The following is a 24601-nucleotide window of genomic DNA, read 5'->3' as shown; positions in this document are numbered from 1 at the left end:
GGGGGCACATGCATCTGGAGTTTGTTTGCAGTGGCTGGAAACCCTGGCATGCCCATTCTCTCCCTCCCTCTCTCTCTCTCCTTACCTATTTCTCTCTCTCTCTCAAGTAAATTAAATAAATAAATTTTTGAAAAGACCTGATGCTGACCAAAAAAAGAAAAGAAAAGAAAAATCCAGTGTCCTAGCTGATCATCTAAGACCTGGTTGATTTCACTTACATTAACTTCTCTGAATTCTTGACTGGCCCCATTCCTATGAAAAAGTCGTTGCTATTGATTTTCCTCTATGCCTGGAAAGTTTCTTTCTTAATCCTTCATGGGTTTTTAGTTTAAATGCCGCCTCCCTCAGAGGCGTCCTTTGGTTATCCCTTCCTAAGTAGTTTGGCAGCTACCATGGATTGGCTACTTAAACATCCATTCAAGCCGTCTTTGCTTAGGCCAAGAATGTGAAGCAAAAAAAATAAAAATAAAATAAAAAAAGAAAAAAGAAAACATTTTCCAGATTCTCTTAGAGCTTGGATCCTAGAAATGATTTAGTTTTCTACCAACAAAATGCAAAGCATCCTTTCTGTAGTTCAGAGGGCTTCCATTTGGATGGGAGCAAGCGTCACCCCACGGACAGGGGTTGTGTAAGGAGCCTGATGTGGGTGATGGCAACTGAGGCCATGACTGGACCAGGCAGCAGCAGCTTCCTGACGCAGTGGCTTTGCAACAGCGGCAGAAATGGTTCCTGGCATGGCACTGGGGTGTCGGAACGGATCAGCAGGGCAGCCGGGGTGTTCCACCTAACAACCAAAAAAGCTTCGTGTAACAGATTGTGCAAAACTGGAAATGGCTCTCAACAGGCCTTCCTAAAGTTTCCCCCGCCGTCTTTTCAGACATCTTATCATTACTGACCTCCCTGCGGCATCATCTCTTGGTATTCTTTGCAAAACCTTGGGCAGATAGAAAAATCTATGGATGCTCAAGTTCTTTATATGAAATGGCATAGGCCACACGTGGTTGTGCGTGACTTTAACCCCAGCACGCAGGAGGCTGAGGTTGGAGGATCACTGTGAGTCAGAGGCAAGACTGAGACTACACAGTGAATTCCAGGTCAGGCTGGGCTAGAGTGAGACCCTACCTTAAAAAAGTAAAAAAAAGGACTGGAGAAATGGCTTAGCAGTTAAGGCACTTGCCTGTGAAGCCTAAGGACACATGTTCAACTATCCAGGTCCTATGTAAGCCAGACGCACAAAGGTGAGGCAAGCGCAAGGTCGCACATGCCCACTAGGTGGCAGAAGCGTTTGGAGTTTGATTTCGGTGGCTGAGGCCCTGGTGTGCAAATTCTGTGTGTGTGTGTGTCTCTCAAAAATAAATAAATAAATAAATAAATAAATAAAAAGAATAAAAAATAATTTAAAAAAACCCAAAATTAATGAATGAAAATGGCCTAGTACTTGTCTATAACTTAGGCACATTTCCCCCTGTACTTTAGATCATCTCTAGATTAGTAGACTACTTAACACAAGGTAAGTAGTCATTTACTGTATCTGCTGTAGGGAAAATGACATGAGAAGAAATCTGTATGTGTTCAGATACATTCCCCCCGCCCCCAAGTACTTTGGATTATCAGATGTGGAAACTATTCTGCTTTCTGTGTCAACAAGATAGAGCGGATTCTATTGTCTGCAAGTAACTCAGGTCAGTGTGCTTTGTGTAAGTTACTCTTTGGTTGACTTGCCAAGTTTTTCTTCACCTTGATGGTAATCTAAGTTACACTGTTTCTATATTTTTGCTGTCCACTATAACAATGCTGTGGTAGACTATCTGTCTGTTTCACTGTTCTGTCCCTGACCTTAGGATAGTTCTAAAACAATGAGTGAATGGCCAGGCGTGGTGGCACACGCCTTTAATCCCAGCACTCAGGAGGCAGAGGTAGGAGGATCTCCATGAGTTCAAGGCCACCCTGAGATGACATAGTGGATTCTAGGTCAGCCTGGGCTACAGTGAGACCCTACCTCAAAAAAAAAAAAAAAAAAAAAAAAAAAAAAAAAAAGGAAAAGAAAAGAAAAAACACCAAACAAAAGGAAAATGAATGAACGGACCACAGGCGTATGTCGAGGTCCTGCGCATCACACTCCAGCGATGTGGCAGATAGGGTTGGCTCTGCGGCAGCAGCCTTTCATTTGGCTCACTCATTTGAAACGGGTCCAGCTCCAATTGCATTCTCCGGAGCCAGCACTGGAAACACGCAGTTCTGATGGTGATGACCGAGCGAGTCCTTGAGGCCCCCCAAGCTCTGCGTCAGGCGCCCTCTGCTACAAGGAACGGCGCCTTGCACTGCTAATCGGTGGCACGTGGCTCCGCTGAATCTCGCCATCGGCAGTGTCAGAGAGTGGACAAGAGAGGCCCAGCCCAGCTTGGCCACTGCAAGCTTTCCTCGCTTGCAGAATGATTTCACCAACAACGGCAGGTCTGAGCAATCTCCTGAACGACTGCTGGGGGTCATTGCATCCATGCTGGTTGCTTGCAAGTCTCCTTTCCCATAACCCAGCATGGTTTTATTTTGCCTTTCTCAGAGCTGTCATGAATTCAAGGCATGCCCTAGACAATTTCACACTATTTACTCTTTCGAAGGGCCCCACCTTCCAGATTGCCTATTCAAAAACGAGGCAAAGGCTCTCTGAAATGCAAGTCGTCTTTTTTTTTTGCTTTGTTGAATAAACCAAGTCGGTTCTCACCCTCAAACGCCGAATAATAAATTATTCACCTAAAATGATATATGCCTCATTCAATGTTTTGTCCTCAGTGCTGTGTTCAGAGTCTGGTACAATAGCAGGTGCTTGATAAATGTTTGAAGAACGATTGAATGAGCGAATCATCCTACTTTGGTATATTCTAATGTTTTTTTTTTTATTTTTCAAGCTGACGAAAGGTTAATATATGCTGAGAAGTTTTAGTATACGAGAACAAAAAAATTCCACATACGACTTCAATTCTATTCAAATGTGCTCCAGCAGTTAGCCAGGCTTTCATTAACATTTCCTCCGCAAGGTTTACAGTTGACAAGTGTCACTCTGGAGCCACATCACTGGGCCCAAGCAAGTATCTCTCCACGTGAGGTGTCTTTGTCTCCATCCAGACACAAGCAGGACAGCCAAATGTCAAGTGCTTGAGCTCAGAATTCACACACACAATGTTGGGTCTGCCAAGGTCAGCGTGAGCACCCAGTTCACGCTCCTGTGCAGGAATGCTGGGGACAGGTAACCTTCAAAGAAGTAGCCTGTCATGGCAGGAAGGGTGAAGGCTGAGAATTGAATCCACCTAAAAAAAAAAAATAATAATAAGTCACATCTGTTGCTGGCAGGAGAAGAGACTCATGTCAGGGCAGGAGGCTCACTGGCAACTGAAGCTTCCTGGTTACTGATTAAGCTGGGCAAGTCTTTTCAAGGTGAAAAAGCGCCTCTGAGTTCAGACCCGCAGGCTCTTGCAGGCCCTCCACGGGGAGGTGAGAGAAAGGACAGGGGATGGGTGCCCTTCCCCTGGAGGGAGACTTCTCCCCTGCAGGTGTGAGCAGGTAACAACCAGCTGGAGGGCAGATAGTCCTGCCCCCCAGGTTGGGACACCTCAGGGCTTTTTGCCAGCTGTCTCAAAGAGCAACGCGACATTCTCAGATGCAAATGGCACCCCACTCTCGTGAACGGTACACACACCGTGCACAGTTACCTTTGAATACCTTTGGAAGGCCAACTATTGCCACTCCGAAATGTCTGGAAACGGCTGCTGCCATTGCCTATTCCACAACAAACCTGGAGTTGCATGATCTGCAAACATTCTGCAGTGATTCAACCGAATCCTTCCAAACTGGTGACACGGATGTACTTATCCGGATTCTACAGCTGAATCACGGGAGGATCCAAGAGTCCAGGCGACTTGTCCCAAGTCACAGAGCTGGAAAGTGGCCAGATATATTCAATCTTGCCCCTTTCTAGGGGATGAGTCACTGAACAGTGGCTCTTTGTCAACTGTAGAAGATTAGGAGAGCTTGGGCTATTTTCCATAGTTGAGAATTAACTTTGTTGCTGCCTTTGTAACCTTCAAATGGTTTGTTTTATTAACCTAAGATCAGATTTTTTTTTATAGATTTAATTGAATGAAGCCAAGTGTGATTTGGTTGTAGGATGGGCACCAAGTCTCCAAGGAATGTGAAGTCGGCTTATGAATGGAGGAGAGGAAAAAGTCGCAGCTTGTCCATCTCTTCTTATTGCCCTGCCAGCCTTTCCTGATGGCCCCAAATGAAGCCGTTAGACTGATGTTCTTTTAAAAAATATAGCTTTTATTTTTACTTGTGTGTGTGTGAGAGAGAGAATGGTTGCATTAGGGTCTCTTGCCACTGCAAATGAGTTCCAGATGCGTGCAACACTTTGTACCTCTGTCTTTATGTGGGTACTGGGCAATCGAACCCAGGCTGTTAGGCTTTGCAGGCAAGCACCTTTAAACCACTGATCAATCTCTCCAACCCTAGACTGATGTTCTTAAAGTCTCTACTAAACTGCCAGTTTGTGTAGATCGATATGGTGGTAAAAAATAATAGGAACAGGGCTGGAGAGATGGCTTAGTGGTTAAGCGCTTGCCCATGAAGCCTAAGGACCCCGGTTCAAGGCTCGATTCCTCAGGACCCACGTTAGCCAGATGCACAAGGGGCGCACACGTCTGGAGTTCATCTGCAGTGCCTGGAGGCCCTGGCACGCCCATTCTCTCTCTCTATTTGCCTCTTTTTCTCTCTGTCTGTCACTCTCAAATAACTGAATAAATAAAAATAATAGGAACATTTCACCCATGCCAATTGCTTTATTTCACTTGATTCTGTTAGGCATTAACCCATGTTTTCCTTTGGGTATGGGTTAGTTTGTCAGGATGGACTGGTCAGCTTTGGTGGTGAGGAGAGGTGAGGGGTCAGTGTAAAGATGTGAGAATCCTGGGAGGTAAGGATGAGACTATGGAAAGCCAAGAAGCTAAGATGTGAGGGGTGTTTGGATATAGAGAAGAGCCTGTCTCTGGCATTGTGTATCAAATAAGTGTTAGGTAGGCTTTATCAAATTAGTATGGAATAATTATATTTTAGAGAAGAAACCATCTCTTTTAAAGTACAGTTTATTTATTTATTAGAGAGAGAGAGAGAAGAAGGGGGAGGGAGGGAGAGAGAGAGAGAATGGGCAGAGCGGGGCCTCTAGCAACTGCAAACAAACGCTAGATGCATGTGTCACCTTGTACATCTGGCTTACATGGGGACTGGGGAATCAAACGTCCATCCTTAGGCTTGACAGGCAAGCACCCTAACCACTGAGCAATCTCTCCAGCCCAAGAAACCATATCTTTTCATAATTCTGTCTTGGGAGTCCCACAGGGAGCAGGGAAGAGAAGCTGAGAAAGAAAAGGAGAAAGAACAAGGGGTGTGGAGAAAGTTGGTTGACGGCCAGTCAGTACAAGGACATCTGTGTCCCCAGCTCTTTTTTCCTTTCCTTTGAGGAGGCTCCTCCCAGAAGCTCAGCCACAGCTGCCACTGTGCCATGCACACCTGCCTCCCCAGGATAAGGGCCAGACGTGGGTGCCCAGTGGGACTTCTCAGGCCCCTGAGACACTCCATTCTCCTCACCTGGGGAAGCCAATGACTCCCACACCTTTGCTCTCATCCTGTCCTGCCCCTCACACTGTCAGCCTCTCAGCTCGTGTGTGTGTGTGTGTGTGTGTGTGTGTGTGTGTGTGTGTGTGTGTGTGTAAACGATGGTTCCTCTGAGGTGAGGGCATGAGAGATATCACCTTCAAAAAGTCACCCCCCCCCCCACGACTGGTCTCCCTTCTGGGAAGCAGAACTGGCCTCAGGCACTTTTATAAATCTAGCCAAGTCTGGTTTTCATTTCCTCTGTTCTTCTTGCTCCATTTCAAAAGCAGCCAAGTGTCTAGTGTCTGCCCCCCACCCCGTCTCGTCCCCCCTCAGCACTGACCCCCCTTAACTGGTTTTCTCCTGCTGCAAACAAGTCCATACTTCGGATCGTTCTCCTCCTCCTTCTTGGTCCACTTCTCCAAACTCGCCCGTCCCAGACCTACTTGTTTGCAAGCTGTTCGTTCTGTGGGTGACTCCAGGTCATGCATAGAAAGAGAAACTAATTAATATGTTAGCTAAGTCATATGTTACCTCTGTGAAGCAATAGCTCCAGGACTTCAACATAGGCTTTGTCTGTATCCGAAAGACCCGGGAGACACAAGCCCAGTGGAAAACTCCAGAGCTGTCACAGACCGAATGGGAGCCATTCAGCCACTGCCCACCTCACTGCAGGAGTCAGCTGTCCCTGGGGGTCTGCAGGAGACAGGCCCTGGGGTAGAGGTCTGCACTCAGGCTTCAGGTCTCCTCCAAGAAGACCTTGGCAATGAGCCGGAGGTCTCAGTAGAGCCCCGAGGGTCTTTCTGCAAAGTCGGTGTTAACCAAGAGGAGTAATTTCCTTTCTGTAAGTGGTGACCAGACTCATACCCCAAGATTTGGCCACTAAGTTATAGCAAAGTCCCCTGGAAAATACTGAGCGTCTGAAGAAGGCTTAAAAGATCTGGATGAAATTTCTCCAGTCGTAGGATGGGATCTGGAGGTGGGGATACTTGGCCCGGGTCGAAGGCTGAAAAGCGGACTTCTTGCAATGCATTTTTTAAAAACAGGGCTAAATGAAGTATTCATGGCCATTCGATGCTTTCTGCCCTGAAAAAAAAACAAAATTAAAAAAATAAAAAACACATCATGCCTGGCAAGTTTGAAAGCTAATTGCCATTGTCCAAGTTTGTGACGCAACCTTAAGGCAGTTTGGGGCCCAGTGTCCTGTGAAGGTCTTGGGCTGATGGGTGCACGACAGCCCCTCCCCCTTCTTCCACAGAGCTAATTGGACACACCATGCATGCACGCACAAGGTGGCTCAGAGATCCTGACCACTTGTCTTTTTCCAGAAACTTCCTAGAAGCAGATCTTAGTAGTTTTGACAGGCAGGAGAGAGGGTCCTGATTTAAAGACACCAAAGCTCTCATGAAGGCATTCGCATTTTTGTGTTTTCTCAGAACCTGGGTCCGAGACCATCACAGGTGATGGTCATTGCTCTGGTGTATATGGAAAAGCACCATTTTTATCCAGACCTTAAGGGTCACCTCTGCAAAGAGGCATTGGCTAAGCTGCACAGCAGCTAGGTCTGTATATCTCAGAGCAAAATCTATCCCACTTTTGGCAAATGGGTTCCAAAATTTTAACCAACAGGAGGTTTGGAGTTGAGGAAGAAATGCTAAAATGAGAACGCCTGAAGTGCTTTGCTTAGTATAAAATGAGCAGAATTGACTTTTCTTTTAATGTTTAAAAGTATTTTATTTATTTATTTGAGAGAAAGAGACAGAGAGAGACAGAATGGGTGCGCCAGGGCCTTCAGCCATTGCAAATGAACTCCAGACACATGAGCCACCTTGGGCATCTGGCTTATGTGGGTTCGAGGAAATGAACCTGGGTCCTCTGGTTTTATCCAGCAAGTGACTTAACTGCTAAGCCATTTCTCCAGCCCAGAATAGGCTTTTTGTTTTTTTAAAGAGGTTTCTTCATGTCTTGTGTCTGTATATCAAGACACAGAAAGGGAAGGCCAAGCGTTTGACCAGCAATTTGCCCTTCCCCTCTCCACCACCTTCTCTTGCTCAAGTTTCTCTGCTGAACTCTTCTATGGCTGTTCCTGACCTATGATTGTCACTTCTGGAGTGGGGGAGGGGAAGACTGTGACTTCTAGGTTCCCTGCAGAAGTAGATAGGAACTAGGACCTTACATCGGTGATAGGATGAATGTCTCATGCTCAGGGAAATTTGCAACAGGAGACTGTATATTTGGAAAATCTACTAAGCCTTGTTCCTAGAGTTGATGATTTTTGGCATGTACTTATTTTATTATTATTATTATTTGTTTTTTCAAGGTAGGGTCTCACTCTAACTCAGGCTGAATTCACTATGGAGTCTCAGGGTGGCCTTGAGCTCACGGCGATTCTCCTACCTCTGCCTCCCAGGTGGTGGGATTAAAGGTGTGTGCCACCACGCCTGGCGACCTGTATTTTATTTTTAATGTGTGTGTGTGTGTGTGTGTGTGCACGTGCATGCATGTGCATGCCTTTGAATCTTTCCAGTTTCTTTTCAGAAACCCTCTTTAGGGTCTTTTCATATTCAAATATGTTTCAGTCATCTCTCTTTTTTTAATTTGCTTATTTTTATTTATTTATTTGAGAGCAACAGATAGAGAGAGAAAGAAGCAGAGAGAGACAGAGAGATTGGGTGCTCCAGGGCCTCCAGCCACTGCAAACAATGAACTCCAGATGCCTGCACCACCTTGTGCAACCGGCTTTCGTGGGTCCTGGGGAATCAAGCCTTGAACCAGGGTCCTTAGGCTTCACAGGCAAGTGCTTAACCACTAAGCCATCTCCCCAGCCACTTCAGTCATCTCTTTAAGGAAGAGTTGGCCATGCTCCAAGAATAGGAAGTGACACGTAGGGAAAGAAACAGAGGTTATATTGGAATTGAAGTTTTGGTGATAAAATTGGATTGGGAAAAATATATGCATAGGAGAGAAAAGGAACAGTCAAAACTCAAGTCTCTGACTGGAGAGATGCTTAGTGGTTAAGGTGCTTGCCTGCAAAACCTAAGGACCCATGTTCGGCTCTCCAGATCCCACGCAAGCCATACGCACAAAGGTGAGGCAAGCGCAAGGTCGCACATACCCACTAGGTGGCGCAAGCGTCTGGAGCACAATTGCAGTGGCTGAGGCCCTGGATCGCCAAGTCCTCTCTCTCCTCTCGAAAAAGTACAAAAGAAAAAGAAAAGCCCTCAAATCTCTGTGAACTAGGACAGCACTTTTCAGTCTTAGAAATAGTACCTGTCCAGTGTTGGTGTCTGTTTCGATTGCTGTAGCAAAACGCCATAGGTTGGGCAGCTTACGAACAATAGAAATTTGTTTCTTACAGTTCTGGAAGCTGGGAAGTCCAGGGTCAGAGCGCTTCCAGCCCCAGGTTCGCGGAGGACTCACTTCCTGGCTTGTGGGTGGCCGCCTTCTCGGGTGCTCTCACGGAGCTGAGGTGCTAAGAGAGCCTCTCTGGAGTCTCCTCTGGTCTAATCCTGTCCATGACCTAATCATCTCCTAAAATATCATGAAATACCATCACATTGGGGGCTGGTTTTAACATGTGAATTCAGTCTGCAGTAGCTGGTTAATAAAATGAGCCCTTGATAAATAGCTGTGGATTTATCAGTAACATCTGTTATACACTGAGCCTTTTTTATTGTGTTCCTTCTTATTGTACTCCTTATCATTTTTATTGTATTCCTTTTTATTGTATTCTTTATCATTTTATTTAAGTTCATGTTCAAAAAGATTTAGAAGAATCAGAAGTGAGGCATGTAGTTACACCATCATGTGTAAATGTTTGGGAAATAATTTTTTTCCCCCCCACGAACCCAGTGATATTGAACCCTCTTTCCTCTGCTCTCGGAGCTTAATTGTTTTATTAATTAAAAGCGGCTCCTTCCGGGTGTAGGGAGAGGCTGTTTAGGCAAGAACAGTGGAATTTCCAGATTTTCTCATGGATGATTATGGCTGAGACGTGGAGGACAAGACCAAGCCTGACTAACTTGCTGTGAGCGAAGCCAGGTAGTATTCAAGTTTAGAAGGAAAAGCAGGACACAAGAGAGAACTTAGCCCCAAAGTCAAATTCTTCCCTGATGTACCACTTAATCCTTGTCTCCCAACCTTACTTCTGCGCACACAAGAGAGACGTGCAGACAGAGGAAGAAGCAAACGTTCACACGTGTGGTTTTGTTGCTTTTAATTTCCAAGGTGGTTTAACATCACCATGAAAGAACCCTTTTAAAAACTGGAAATATTTATAGTGATTTCTTCAGTCTCAGCTCATCCTGAATTCTGTAAAAATGTCTCTAATAATATGTACCATTAAAAAAATAAAACCAGATTAAAACATGTACATCTGTTTGGAGGTATTTTCTCTTTCTGTGTTTGTTAGATAAGCAAGCGTGGCGTTAGCATATTTAAACATTTAAAAATCTTTTTATTTATTTATATGAGACAGAAAGAAACAGAGATAAGGAATGAGGGAGGAAGAGAGAGAGAGAGAGAGAGAGGGAGAGAGAGAGAGAAAGAGAGAGAATATAAGTGTGGGCATGCCAAGGCCTCCTGCCATTATAAGCGAACCCTAGATGCATGTGCCACTTTGTGCATCTGGCTTTATATGGGTACTGGGGAATCGAACCTGAGAGCTCAATCTTTGTAAAGAGCCTTTAAAAGCTGAGCCATCTCTCCAGCCCCTATTTCAACATTTTTTAAAAAATACTTTTTGTTTTTATTTATTTATTTGAGATAGAGATAGAGAGACACAGAGAGAATCGGTACATCAGGGCCTCCAGCCACTGCAAACTAACTCCAGACACATGTGCCTCCTATGCATCTGGCTCACGTGGGTCCTGGGGAATTGAACCTAGGTCCTTTGGCTTTGTAGGCAAACGCCTTAACTGCTAAGCCATCTCCTTAGCCCCCTATTTCAACATTTGGATTGAGGTGATCTTGGAGTAGGTCCTGTACTTCAGCCTGGCCTGTATTCTCATGGTTTGTTCTTACAACTGGAAAGGAGGAGGAGAGAGGGTGTCCAGAGAAGCCCGTAGGGCCTCGTAACTTAAGGACTGGGAGGGGAAAGGCAAGATTATTGGCAGGTTGGACCTGCCTGCTATAGCTGACCTCGTGAATTATGCTGTGGGCACGGGGGAGGATGGCAGGTGGAATTCGCATTCTCTCAAGCTTGTCACCATTGGCACCCAGTGCTGGATACTCCCGTGTAATGGGGGTGCTGCCTTGGGTCCAGTATGTTTCATAGCTTTCCTGATGTCACTAGGAAACTAGCCCCTCTAGGTGCCAGTAACATTTTTACGACACCCAGAGACAGTGTGGGAACAAAATCTCTCCTGCTTGAGAACCACTAGACAAAGTAAATAAATAATCAGACCTTTTTTTTTTTTTAAAAAAAAAAAAGGGCTGGAGAGATGGCTTAGTGGTTAAGCGCTTGCCTGTGAAGCTAAGGACCCCGGTTCGAGGCTTGTTTCCCCAGGTCCCACATTAGCCAGATGCACAAGGGGGTGCACGCGTCTGGAGTTCGTTTGCAGAGGCTGGAAGCCCTGGCGCGCCCATTCTCTCTCTCCCTCTATCTGTCTTTCTCTCTGTGTCTGTCGCTCTCAAATAAATAAATAAAAATAAAAATAAAAAAAGAAAAGAAAAAAAAACAACTTATCAGTGGATGTCATTAGTGGGCAGATATTTAAAAGTGAGTGTTTATTGTGGTATCGCTCTGTGTCAGGCACTAGCATTTTCATTCATTTATTGCTCTGCAAAATAATTTTAGTGGGCTGGAGAGATGGCTTAGTGGTTAAGCACTTGCCTGTGAAGCATAAGGACCCCGGTTTGAGGCTCGATTCCTCAGGACCCACGTTAGCCAGATGTACAAGGGGGTGTGTGCGTCTGGAGATCCTTTGCGGTGGCTGGAGGCCCTGGTGCGTCCATTCTCTCTCTCTGCCTCTTTCTCTCTCTGTCTTAAATAAATAAATAAATAAATAAATAAATAAATAAATAAGTAACAAAAAATAATAATTTTAGTGTCCATCCTACTAGGAACAAATTCTATAGTGTGGACCAAAACTAGACCCAGCCCAGGAAGCTTCCCTTCTAGTGGGGGAGACACGTGTGTTAAAAGTAACTGCACAAGCATGAAATGGCAAGTGTGGGGTGTGCTGGTTTGAACCAGGTGTCCCCCATGAAATCACATGTTCCGAGTGCTTGGTCCTCAGTTGATGGCAATGTGGGGGTGGAGCCTTGCTGGCAGAGGTGTGTTGCTGGAGGTGGGCTTTGCCCTGTTATAGCCAGCTTCCCCCTGGCAGACCTGGGCTCCGTTTCCTGCTGCTCTTTTCCGCCTGTCGTGGCAGAGGTGATGTCCAGCTTCTGCTCATGCCATGCTTTTTTTTTTTTTATCTGCCATTTATGAAGCTTCCCCTCAAAGCTGTAAGTCAAAATAAATTCTCGCCTCCTATCACATGCTTTTTTAAAAATTTTTTAAATTTTATTTGAGAGCGACAGACACAGAGAGAAAGACAGATAGATGGAGAGGGAGAGAATGGGCGCGCCAGGTCTTCCAGCCTCTGCAAACGAACTCCAGATGCGTGCGCCCCCTTGTGCATCTGGCTAACGTGGGACCTGGGGAACCGAGCCTCGAACCGGGGTCCTTAGGCTTCACAGGCAAGCGCTTAACCGCTAAGCCATCTCTCCAGCCCTGATATGTTATTTTTTTTAAAAAAAATTTTTATTATTTTTATTTATTTATTTATTTGAGAGCGACAGACACAGAGAAAGACAGATAGAGGAAGAGAGAGAGAATGGGTGCGTCAGGGCTTCCAGCCTCTGCAAACGAACTCCAGACGCGTGCACCCCCTTGTGCATCTGGCTAACATGGGACCTGGGGAACCGAGCCTCGAACCGGGGTCCTTAGGCTTCACAGGCAAGCGCTTAACAGCTAAGCCATCTCTCCAGCCCCTATCGCATGCTTTAAGTCAGGCGTTTTATTCCTACAACAAGAAAGGACCTGCGACATAGCGCTCGTGTGGTCGCTCATTGGCCTTTGTTACAAGACCTGAGGATACCAGTTTGATCCTTCCCAGCAGCCATACAAAGTGGCATGCATGATCCCAAGACACCCATGACATTGGGGTAAAGAGCCAGGAGAATCTGGCTGAAGCTTATGGGCAAGATTTGGTATTCATTTACAGCAGCCAGAGATCCTAGCTCAAAGAAGAAAGAAGAACACAGATGTGTTGAGGTTGTCCTCTGACCTACACACACACACACACACACACACACACACACACACACACACAAACTGCATGTCCATCTCTATATACATACATGCATACACAAGCAAATTAATAATTAAAAAATTACAAGTGGGGCAAATGATATGGAGATGTGTTACTGTAAAAAAAAAAAAGGCCCAGGCTGGAGAGATGGCTTAGAGGTTAAGGCACTTGCCTGTGAAGCCTCAGGACCCAGGTTCGATTCCCCAGAACCCAGGTAAGCCAGATGCACAAGGAGGCACATGCATCTGGAGCTCGTTTGCAATGGCTAGAGGCCATGGTGGGCCCATTCTCCCTTTCTTTCTCTACCTCTGTCTCTCAAATAAATAATTTTTTTTTTAGAGAGGGCTGGAGAGATGGCTTAGTGGTTAAGTGCTTGCCTGTGAAGTCTAAGGACCTCGGTTCAAGGCTTGATTTCCCAGGACCCATGTTAGCCAGATGCACAAGGGGGCGCAGGCATCTGGAGTTCATTTGCAGTGGCTGGAGGCCCTGTTGCACCCATTCTCTCTCTCTTTCTCTCTCTGTGTGTCACTTTCAAATAAAATAAATAAAAATAAACAAAATTTTTAAAAAAATAGACCCAAGAGGGCAAGGAGATAGCTCAGTGGGTGAAGTGTTTGTCACACAAGCCAGAGGACCCGAGTTTGAACCACCAGCACGCATGTAAAGTCTGAGTACGGAAATCCATACTGTAATGCCGGGGCTGGGGAGGCCGAGGCAGGAGAATCCTTGGGGGTCCCTGGCTATCTTGTTCTCGCTGTGTTGCTGGGCTTCAGGTTCAAAGTGAGACCTTGTCTTTCTAAATACAAGGTGAGAGACAACTGAGGAAGCCACATGGCTTTTACACACATGCACGTGTTCACCCCCCCCACACACGTACCCACGTTCTTATGAAAATGCACACACACACACGCACACGCAATCACCTTACAAAGATCAAAGGTTTATTGCAGCTCACGGTTTCGGAGGTTTCCATCTGCCGACGGTTGGCTCCACTTCCCCAGGGCCTGGTGTCAAGCGGCACATCACCGCAGGAGCACGCCCCAGGACTGAGAAAAGAAAAGCCCAGATGCATCAGAAGGCGCTGGGAGTGCTTCAAGGGAACACTGCACGAAGACCTAAGCCCTCCACTCGGGCACACCTCTTAAAGGTGTTCTGCTGCCCCCCCAAGACGAAGACCAAGTGTTCAACCCATTGGCCTTTAAGGGGCAGTCTAGATTCCAACGGTAACAGGAGGCCTTCGGTGTCTATGATAAGGGCAGTTTTCCAGGGCTCCCTTACTAACTGGGCTCTGCCCTGAGACCATGCCATGCGCTGACGCGTGGGCTGCTGCAGCCATTCCATGCCGGAAGTCCTGCGTTCACCCCCACTCTGTAGAAACAGAGGGTGCATCCGAGGTGCGCCCAAGGGAAACCAACTGCAGGGGGCTTTGAATGCAGATGAATATCCACCAAGCCTGTGCTTAAAACCGGCACCTATGATAGCTTGAGCGTTGCCCTGAGGCCATGTCGGTTGAAAGTGGCGTTCAAGTGTTCCAACAGAGGGAGAAGCAAACTTGATGGGCTTTGGGGTAGGAAAGGGGGACCGATTAAAGCCATCGCGGGCAGAGCAGAGATGGTGTTTGGATGGGGGAACAAGAGAAGGTGGGTGAGGTGTGGGCGGGGAGGCGTCATGACATCACGAGACCTCACAGGCCACCATGGTGAGGCCATTTGTTACCCCCAAAGCAACGGTGACCAAGTGAGGGGCCCTAGGTAGGGAAGCAATAGGGTTAGGCTTTGCCTGTTATATTTATTTATTTTATTTAAAAAAAATTTTTTTTTTAAAATTTTTATTTATTTATTTGAGAGCGACAGACACAGAGAGAAGACAGCTAGAGGGAGAGAGAGAGAATGGGCGCGCCAGGGCTTCCAGCCTCTGCAAACGAACTCCAGACGCGTGCGCCCCCTTGTGCATCTGGCTAACGTGGGACCTGGGGAACCGAGCCTCGAACCGGGGTCCTTAGGCTTCACAGGCAAGCGCTTAACCGCTAAGCCATCTCTCCAGCCCCTATGGTTTATTTTTGATTTTTATTTATTTATTTATTTTTAGACAGAGGGAGAGGGAGAAAGAGAGAGAGACAGAGAATGAGAGAAAGAGAGAGGATTGGCACACCAGGGCCTCAAGCACTGCCATCAAACTCCAGAGGCCTACGCCACCTACTGGGCATGTGCGGCCTTGTGCTTATCTCCCTTGTGTGCGTCCGGCTTACATGGGATCTGGAGAGTTGAACATGGGTCCTTAGGCTTTGCAGGCAAACACCTTAACCGCTAAGTCATCTCTCCAGCCCCGTCTGGTGTGTATTGATCTCTCTGTGTGTGGACACAGACACCATCCCATGTACCTTCCACAAGCCTTGTTAACTCTGGAATTTGCTGGTCTCTGTTTGTTGTCTCTCATGTACACTCCAATTCACCCTTCTCTCCCATGCCCATCTCCCAGCCGTGTGTGTGTGTGTGTGTGTGTGTGCATTTTTATTTATTTATTTGAGAGAGACAGACACAGAGAGAAAGAGGCAGAGAGAAAGAGAGAGAGTGAGTGGGCGCGCCAGGGCCTCCAGCCACTGCAAACTCCAGATGCGTTTGCCCCCTTGTGCATCTGGCTAACGTGGGTCCTGGAGAATGGAGCCTCGAACCGAGGTCCTTAGGCTTCACAGGCAAGCGCTTAACCGTTAAGCCATCTCTCCAGCCCCGAGCCCTGCCACTTCTGTGCTTTGGGATATTGTATGTGTGGACTCTGATAAGAATCGCTCCTTTCAGAATAGCTGGCAGGTAGCTGCCCTGTTTGCTCGGCCCTGGGTGAAGGTTTCCACTACCCAGGTGCCCCTGTGCGGGGCTCTGGGACTGCAGTTTGGCCTTCCCGAGTGCTTTTCTTTTTTCCTTCCAGGAGGACATCCAAAGGAATGCTCATTGAGTATGAGCATGCGCATGTACAAGGCTTCCTGGGCTCTGCCCCCACTCTCTGGGGCTTGGCTGAGCTAGCCTTCCAGCTCACTGGGTTCACATGTTTCAACCACTCCAGGGCTCGCAGTGACGTCGGATGCTTCCTTTGCTGCCTTCCAGAACGTGCTGCAGAGCTAACCAAATTGAAATGGGCCCCCTCCATCTTACACACGGGTAATTAAACTTCAAGCACTGTTTATCTCTGTCCCCCAATCCTCAAAATGCAGAGGCAAATTAATTTTCAATCTATATCTGCTTTAAATAGTAATTGTTTAATCAACAGGCTTGATGCATAATTATACTCTTTGTTCCTACTCCTTGCAGGCTTGAATAGACCACATAATTCCTGGGTTGCTTTCATTTCTGTAATTAAGATCATGTGACAAGTCCTTACTATATTACAGTTGATGACCACGATGGTGGCTTCTCTCCCATCCTCTTTTAAATTTGAAAAATGGTTTCTCATGAGTACTTAGTTCATAACAGCTCCTCTTAACCGGAAGGTCTGAGTATTTAGCTTTAATCTTTACTCTTCCTCCGACTAATAATTTATTTGGGACAAGTGATTTTCCCCGGTGCTCTGTCCTTTCAGAGCCGAGAGCTCCTGCTTTTCTCTTCCCCAAAAGGAGCTCCCCTCCCCTCCTTGACTGCATGGAAATACACCCGTTTGAACCTGCAGAAGCCAACATTATCTTTATGGGAGTGATATTTCAGGTTCAAACTGAACATGCACACACAAAAAATTATATGCTGGGATTTTATTTTTCTGGCCATCTGGGGCTTCATGGAGGAGGGAAGAAGGAAGCAATTTTCCTTATTAGAAAGAGCAGCTTTGTCTCCAAGAATTTATTTTATTTGCCTGGATTCATCCCATAAAAATGAGAGCCGGACACTAGATAATTAGGTCAATGCTGAAATCTATTCTCTAATTGGACTTTGTTTGTCCCACACAATATGCCTGATTTTCTCTGGGTCTGTGCTGGGCACGTGATTGCTTAGCCAGTCTGGCTCTCCTAACTTCCTTTGGCTGTCGGATTCTTTAGCTCATTACCCGACAGACTTGATTTCCTCACATTCTTACAACTTTTAACATTTTTCTTAATTTTAATTTTAACTTTTTTTGCCACTGAGGTATGCAAAATCAGTAAGGCATTTTTGACTTTGAAACAATCAATACTGCCAATACATGGGGGGTAGGGAGAGAGAAAGAGAGAGAGAAAGAGAGAGAGAGAGAAGGTCATTTTCAACAGCAAATGAATACATGATTTACCTAAAGCTCACAATAATTAGGGTATTTTTTTTTCTTCCATTAAATTTTAAAATGAAAATCTAAATCCACACTTAGAAAATCACATTTAAGTTACAGCAAGTTTTGCACAAGGCACTCCTTGGTCTGTTTGCCTTTATTCATTTTAAATGGATTTTTACTTATTTATTTATCTGACAGAGAGAGAAAGGCAGATAGAGAGAAGAAGAGAATGGGCACACCAGGGCCTCCAGCCACTGGAAACGAACTCCAGATGATGTGCCCCTTTGTGCATCTGGCTTACATGAGTCCTGGGGAATCAAACCATGGTCCTTAGGCTTCACAGGCAAACTCCTTAACCACTAAGCCATTTCCCCAGCCCTCATTTCTTATTTTCTCTCCAGCCCATAGAGCATCTGCTTTTTGGCTTTTTCCTGTGCAGTGGTGTATTTCTATGGCAGTGTCTCATTTTGCTATTTTGATCTATTTATGCATTTTATGACTTCCACTCTCATATCCTACCCGTGTTATGAGCTGTCAGGTTTTTAAAATAACTGTTATTATAACTATATTTTTTGGGTATTTGTGAAATACACCCCAAATTACAACTAAGGAATTAATTTCTGCATCTGTTATTTGCCTTTCTTTAATTAATTAATTCATTTGCATTCAGAGAGTCAGAGAGAGAGAGAAGAAGAAGAAGGAGGGAGGGAGAGAGAGAGAGAGGGAGAGAAGGAGGGAGGGAGAGAGAGAGAGGGAGAGAAGGATGGAGGGAGAGAGAGAGGGGGAGAGAGAGGAAGAGAGAGAGAGAGAGAGAGAGAGAGAGAGAGAGAGAGAGAGAGAGAGAATGAGCACAGCAGAGTCTCCAACCACTGCAAACAAACTCCAGATATATGTACTACTCTGTGCATCTGGCTTTATGTGGGTGCTGGGGAATTGAACCCAGGTCATTATGCTTTTCAGGCAAACACTTTAACTGCTAAGCCATCTCTCCAGCCTTATTGTTCACCTTTCTAGGTCACCTGCATAAATGCTGAATTAAATGAGGCATACTAGGGCTGGAGAGATGGCTCAGTGGTTAGTGTGTTCGCCTGCAAAGCCTAAGGACCCAGGTTCTATCTCCAGTGCCCACGTAAGCCAGGTGCCCAAGTGGGCACGTGTGTTTGGAGTTTGCCTGTAGTGGTTGGAGGCCCTGGCACGCCCACTATCTCTTTCTCTACCTGTCTCTCTCTGTCTCTCAAAAAAAGAAATTGAAAAAAGATTAAATATGGCATGCTATATTCACAGGAGAGTATTATATTGGCAGGTCTATGACTCTTTTTTCTTGGACTGGAGAATTCAGAGCCAAATTTCTCTCCTCCTCATATAATGTGAATTCTTATGTTTCGAAGATTTAGAAACATACATAATCATACAAAAAATATTCCTAGGTATGTCTTGATTTAGATGCTGTATATATATCAGTTAAGGACTAGTCAAGAAAAATAAGCCACTTCTGGTATTTCAGTAGAAGCAATAAAATGTAGGCAAGTGGTTACCCAGAAGTCAAAGAGAAGATGGGTAAAATTCCCCCGAGTTTGGAAACGGCAGAAAACTACCCCACCTTAGGAAGTAACCCCCCAACTGTCCATGGTTAAACCTTCTCACCTGATGTTCTCTGGTTCTTCAAATGCAGGGTGGGCAAAATCAGTCTGTAAATGCCAGGAAATAATTTAGGCTACTGTAGTCCGGGCAACTGTTTGCCTGTGCCTTGTAGGACAAAAGCTTCCATTGGCAGCAACACTTTAAGTGAATAAGCACTGCTGCGTTCCAATAGCATTGGATTTATAAGCAGTGAAATTTGAATTTCATACAATTTTCATAGGAGCATGATTTGATTGTGTTTCAGCCATTTGAAAAATATAAAAATTCCTCATAGCATCAACCCCTGCTTAGCAGTTTAAGATGTTGCATTTCTGTAACGCCAGAGAGATTTATGATCCAGATGATTATTCTATGTTTTCACCACTTCTCTCTTTTCTCTTCCAAGACTCTACTAAAACAAGCACTTGCCTCCTCTGTCCCAGGATCTTTGCCAACTGGCTTGGCACAGCCATTCAAACCACTCTCCTCTAGAACCTTCCAGGGGCAACATCCTGGAAGTGTTTCCCACGCTGGAAAGCCATTCTAGCACTTTTCCTCGTGGGAAAAGGCATAGCCAGGTTCAGCCCTGAGTTATTCGCTCTGTGGAAACAACTAGAAATCTAGTGGATTTGGACAAAGCCTGCCCTCCGTAGAGAGTGGGAGTGTTTGGGGATCCCCTTTGCAGGGTTCCGCCGGATCATGCTGCCCAGGCCTGTGCACCTTTGAGGCTTTTACCAAGTGCCTTGGATTGCATCTTCCCTCTCTTTCTTGGGACCACGTGGTGACTCTCTAAGTGCTTGTCTTTGCCAAGGTGTTTCGTCTACTCCAACTAACACACAACTTTTATAGCCACAGAAACTCTTGCCCTTTTGACAAGTCTTTCTTTGAAAAAATAATTCCTTGCCCAAAGAAAGTAGTGGCTTTTCTTTTTCATTCTTGGCTACATGTTAGAATCACCTCAAAAACATTTTAAAATGTTGATGAATGGGACCAAGACTACAATAATTAAATTTTTAAAATATTTTTATTTACTTATTTGAGACAGAGAGAATGGGCATGCCAGGGCCTCCAGCCTCTGGAAATAAGCTCCAGATTCATGTTCCACATTATGCATCTGGCGTTATGTGGGTCTTGGGGAATCAGACTTGGGTCCTTTGGCTTTCAGAAAAGCACCTTAACCATTAAGCCATCTCCTCAGCCCAATAATAATTAAAAATTTGTCACCCTCTTCAAAAGCCATCCAGAGGGCTCTAGCACAGGATGAGTCTTGAGGATCTTAAAACTGAGAGGAGGAGCTGAGGAAGACATCTTCAGACTGTTGAGGGAGGTAAAGATGCATCATTTCAGGTCGTGGCCTCTTTTCATTTTACTTATTTTCCCATACCTATGGAAAGGTTGGCCGGAAGTGAACCTTTTTGTGTACCTAAAATGTATTGAATCGTATTACTTTTTTTTTGGTTTTTTGAGGTAGGGTCTCACTCTAGCTCAGGCTGACCTGGAATTCACTGTGTAGTCTCAGGGTGGCCTCGAACTCACAGCGATCCTCCTACTTCTGCCTCCCGAATGCTGGGATTAGAAACGTGCGCCACCACGCCTGGCCATATTACTTTTTACTCAGTTATTCTTTCATCCAAAATAATTTATTAAACTTTTACTTTGCAGGGCCGAAGAGATGGCTCAGCAGTTAAGGTGCTTGTCTGCAAAAGCTAAGGGCCCAGGTTCGATTCCTCAGCACCCATGTAAATCCAGATGCACAAAGGGGCACAGGCATCTGGAGTTCACTTGCAATGGCTAGAGGCCCCGGCAGGCCCATTCTCTCTTTCTCTCATGGCCCCCTCTTTCTCTTTCTCTTTGCTTGCAAATAAATTATAAAGTAAAATAAATAACTTCTGCTTTGTGCAGATAGACGATGTGGAATATTGACTTGTCTCAGCCCTCGTGAAACTTGGCATGCCTGTTTTTTGACTAATTCCACAATTATGATTTTTTACCACAAATATAACAGTTATAAGAAGTCTTAAGATATCAAAGGTGAACCTTCTTAGGATTTTTTTTTTTTAAATTTTTTCTTTCTTTCCTTATTTGAGTGTGAGAGAAAGAGAGAGACAATGGGCATGCCAGAGCCTCCAGTTACTACAGACTAGACCCATGAGTCCTCTTGTGCATCTGGCTTATGTGGGTACTAGGGAATTGAACTTGGGTCCTTAAGCTTTGCTGGTAAATGTCTTCTCCACTAATCCATCTCTCCAGCCCTCTCCTGGGGATTTCAGTGGGAGGAAATCAGGGAAGTTTTCCTCGGGCAAATGAGGTTCTATCCCAGCTCCATAGCATGAAGAAGAATAGACTAGACAAAGAATGGAGGTTTCAATGGAAGAAATAAAACGTAGGCAACATGGCTTCCCAGGCAAAGAGAAGAAAAGATGACTGAAGTGCCTTCAAGTGTGTCAATGGCTGGAAGCCACTCTAATCCCTAGCCAGCCATGGTTAACCCTTTTCACCTCACAGTCTCTGACTCTTTAACGCAAGAACGGACAAAGTCAGTCTGTAAATGGCCAGGAAATCGGTCAGGCTACCGTGGGCTACAAAGTCTGTGCAGGTCACCGTCCACACAAGAGAAGTCTTGGGCTCTCATTGGCAATGTCACACGAAGGAGTCGGTACTGCTGTGTGGTGATAGCCCAGGTCTTGGGAGGAGGAACCACGCCGAGGTCTCGTATGCCTAGCAGCTCAGAACACTCGAAGAGCCGAGGGAAGGAATTACTGATGTAATTCACAGGACATGGAGCAGTGATCGTGTGCGCTGGGACCGGCCCAGGCAGGGTCCTGGGGCCTCTTGTGACACGATGCGTGCTCCCTGCTCTGTTCGTCATGAGCACCCACATTTTACAGACCCAGCATTCATGGCTCCCTGGACGGGACGAGCTCAGGCCAGCACACCCCTGCTTCGGTACCTCTCCAAAGCCCATGTTCGTTTTTTTTAAAAAGTTATTTATTTATTTATTTGTTTGAGAGAGACAGACACAGAGAGAAAGACAGATAGAGGGAGAGAGAGAGAATGGGCGCGCCAGGGCTTCCAGCCTCTGCAAACGAACTCCAGACGCGTGCGCCCCCTTGTGCATCTGGCTAACGTGGGACCTGGGGAACCGAGCCTCGAACCGGGGTCCTTAGGCTTCACAGGCAAGCGCTTAACCGCTAAGCCATCTCTCCAGCCCCCCATGTTCATTTTTGTGGCTCTGTCTCCTTCCACTTTTCTCCGCCATTGCGGGTGAAACGGAAATGATAAGTCGGGCCTTGGCTTCTATGTGAAATCTCTCCAAAGTAGCTTTTCTTGCGTATCAACAGGGAAGAATGAGAAAAAACTAAATGTAAAGGAGCAAAAAGTATTAACCTTAGGGGAACTGAACCTCCCTTATGGAGGAAAAGATTTGCCTGAGCAGTATTTTGCAGAATTCAAAAGTATTACATTCCACCTGCTAGAGACATCGATAAAAATACACGACCTAGACGCTCGAGGGACTATCTTTTCTAGAAGAAAGTCAGCAACAATGTATTAGTGAAATGCGAACTCGGAAATTCTCAAAGATTGATAGGAGAGTCTAAAGTCATAATATTTTATTCTTCATGTTTATGCCTACCAGAATATATTTAAAAAATATTTTTATTTATTCATTGGTCATCATAGAGAGGAGAGGGGGACAGACAGAAGAGAGACAGACAGAAACAATGGGAGCCCAGGGTCTCCAGCCACTGCAAATGAACTCCAGAAGCACGCACCACTTTGTCCATCTGGCTTTATGTGGGTCGTGGGGAACTGAACTTGGGTTAGGCTTTGTAGGCAAGTGCCTTATCCATTGAGCAAGCTCTGCAATCCCATTTTTTTTTTTTTTGCTTCACTCTGTTATTCTAATGTTTTAAAAAATCACTACCCTAAAAAATCACGATCAATAAATATTTCTAGTTTTTTTTTTTTTTCTTTTTTACAGCAAGTGAGTTTTGTGAATGAAATTTAAGCAGCAGGTTAAAACATTCTGGAGTATGATCAATGAATGAAAAGTGCATAAGTCTTCAAAAAAACTTCTGATTCTTTTCCAAAGTCAACAATGTATATGAAATTGATCCAATCCTCTTCCAGATGGCTTCAGGAAATCTGAGTTGAGTCCTCAAAGTAATGGCTATAAAATGAACAAATAAAAAAAACTTTATTAAAATCTTAAAATAATACTAAAAACTATGCAGCAGATGGTATGGAAAACAGACAGTTGAATGTCTGACAAAGGCAGTAATGATTACTTCTTACCAGCAATAGGGGTTGTGGAGAGAGGAAAGGGGATTGAGCTATATGAAATTCCATATTGATTTTTGAAGATGGAAGGCAACTGATCTGACGAATACCTCAGGAAAACCTGGATTCCTGGGATTCTAAAAATCAAGAAAATACTTGTGTGTGTGTGTGTGTGTGCACGCACGTGCCAAAGGAGTTCACAGAAGAAAGAGGAGCATGATGTAATATTTTCATGTAGGACATATCTTGGAGCAAGCTGTAACTGAAGATAAATCAGTGAGGTCCTGCTAAAATACCGCTGCAAAGGAAATCATCCACATCGAAGACACTGACTTGAGTTGTCAGGCAATATTATCTGCTTTGTGAACTTTAATAAATCCGTTTATTTCCTCTGAGCATTAAGATAGCCAGGAAAGAGACATAGTGCTGTGCAAACAACAAGAAATGTGTCCAATGGGCCAGCTCCAATGCCAGCCAGGCAGCGCCAGCTCCAATGCCAGCCAGGGAGATCACCTGGGTACAGATGCTCTCCCTAAGGAGACTCAATTGCTACCAACACTTGAGAATAGAGCTAAGAGAAGGTGTAAAAATCTAGGATAGCGAGCCGGGCGTGGTGGCACACGCTTTTAATCCCAGCGCTCGGGAGGTAGAGGTAGGAAGACCACCATGAGTTCGAGGCCACCCTGAGACTCCATAGAGAATTCCAGGTCAGTCTGGGCTAGAGTGAGACCCTACCTTGAAAAACCAATAATAATAATAGTAAATAAATAAATAAAATAAAATCTAGGATAGCAACTCATAGAAGGTGGGAGATTCTGATATAGTCTACCTTGATTCCTCCTGTCCCTCTGACAGAATTGTGTCTAGACAAATGATTATATCTGCGTCTGAGGTGACAAGATATTTAAGAGAGAGAGGGAGAATGGCCCACTAGAGCCTCTAGCCACTGCCAACAAAGTTCAGAGGCATGTGCCGCCTTGTGCATCTGCCTTGCGTGGGTTCTATGCAATCAAACCTACGTGGTTAGGCTTCACAGGCAAGCACCTTAACCACTAAGCCGTCTCTCCAGCCCAGAGAACATATTATATTATTGCTACAGAAAGACCAAAAGTGCAGACGAGGAAAGTTCTGGTGAGTTGGACCTGGTGGGCAAGAGAAATGGAAGACAGCCCTTTGGGAAAACCAGCCCAGCAGGGGTGCTTATGACGGACCAGGGAAACAGCAGTGCTTGACGGAGATTCGACCAGCTCTCAGGAGAGCACATGGCCGGAAGGACCTGTGCCCGGCTTCCTTGGCACAGCTGAACACAGCAGTGTGTGTCGTTTGTCCGTTTGTTCTCTGCTGTACTTAGAACCAGCTTTCTGGGCTGGGGTTTGCTGTCTTGGGACGGTGAACAAAGACGGAAGGAGAGCAGACATGCCGAGCTTCACTGGGAAATGGAAGGGCTGCTGAACACGCACTGGACAGGCGCTTCTTAATACCTTGAGAATGTGCACGTTTGTAATCTAGACATGTTTGAATTTAGGCAGCAA

At 45.4% G+C, this 24601-nt stretch overlaps 1 long non-coding RNA gene across 1 annotated transcript in view; it reads left to right on the top strand.

Annotated features, from left to right (window-relative positions):
- Positions 1-15982: 15982 nt before the first annotated feature.
- Positions 15983-24601, top strand: part of LOC123456254 — a 56792-nt gene continuing 48173 nt past the window's right edge. Inside the window, exon 1 of the long non-coding RNA XR_006634418.1 lies at positions 15983-16093. This is a non-coding gene — a long non-coding RNA (uncharacterized LOC123456254). The remainder of the gene's footprint in view (positions 16094-24601) is intronic.

The sequence above is a fragment of the Jaculus jaculus genome, chromosome 20, assembly GCF_020740685.1.
Source record: "Jaculus jaculus isolate mJacJac1 chromosome 20, mJacJac1.mat.Y.cur, whole genome shotgun sequence".
NCBI lineage: Eukaryota > Metazoa > Chordata > Mammalia > Rodentia > Dipodidae > Jaculus > Jaculus jaculus.
Note: the sequence above shows the minus strand (reverse complement) of the source record. Positions and strands in the feature narration are given on the sequence as shown.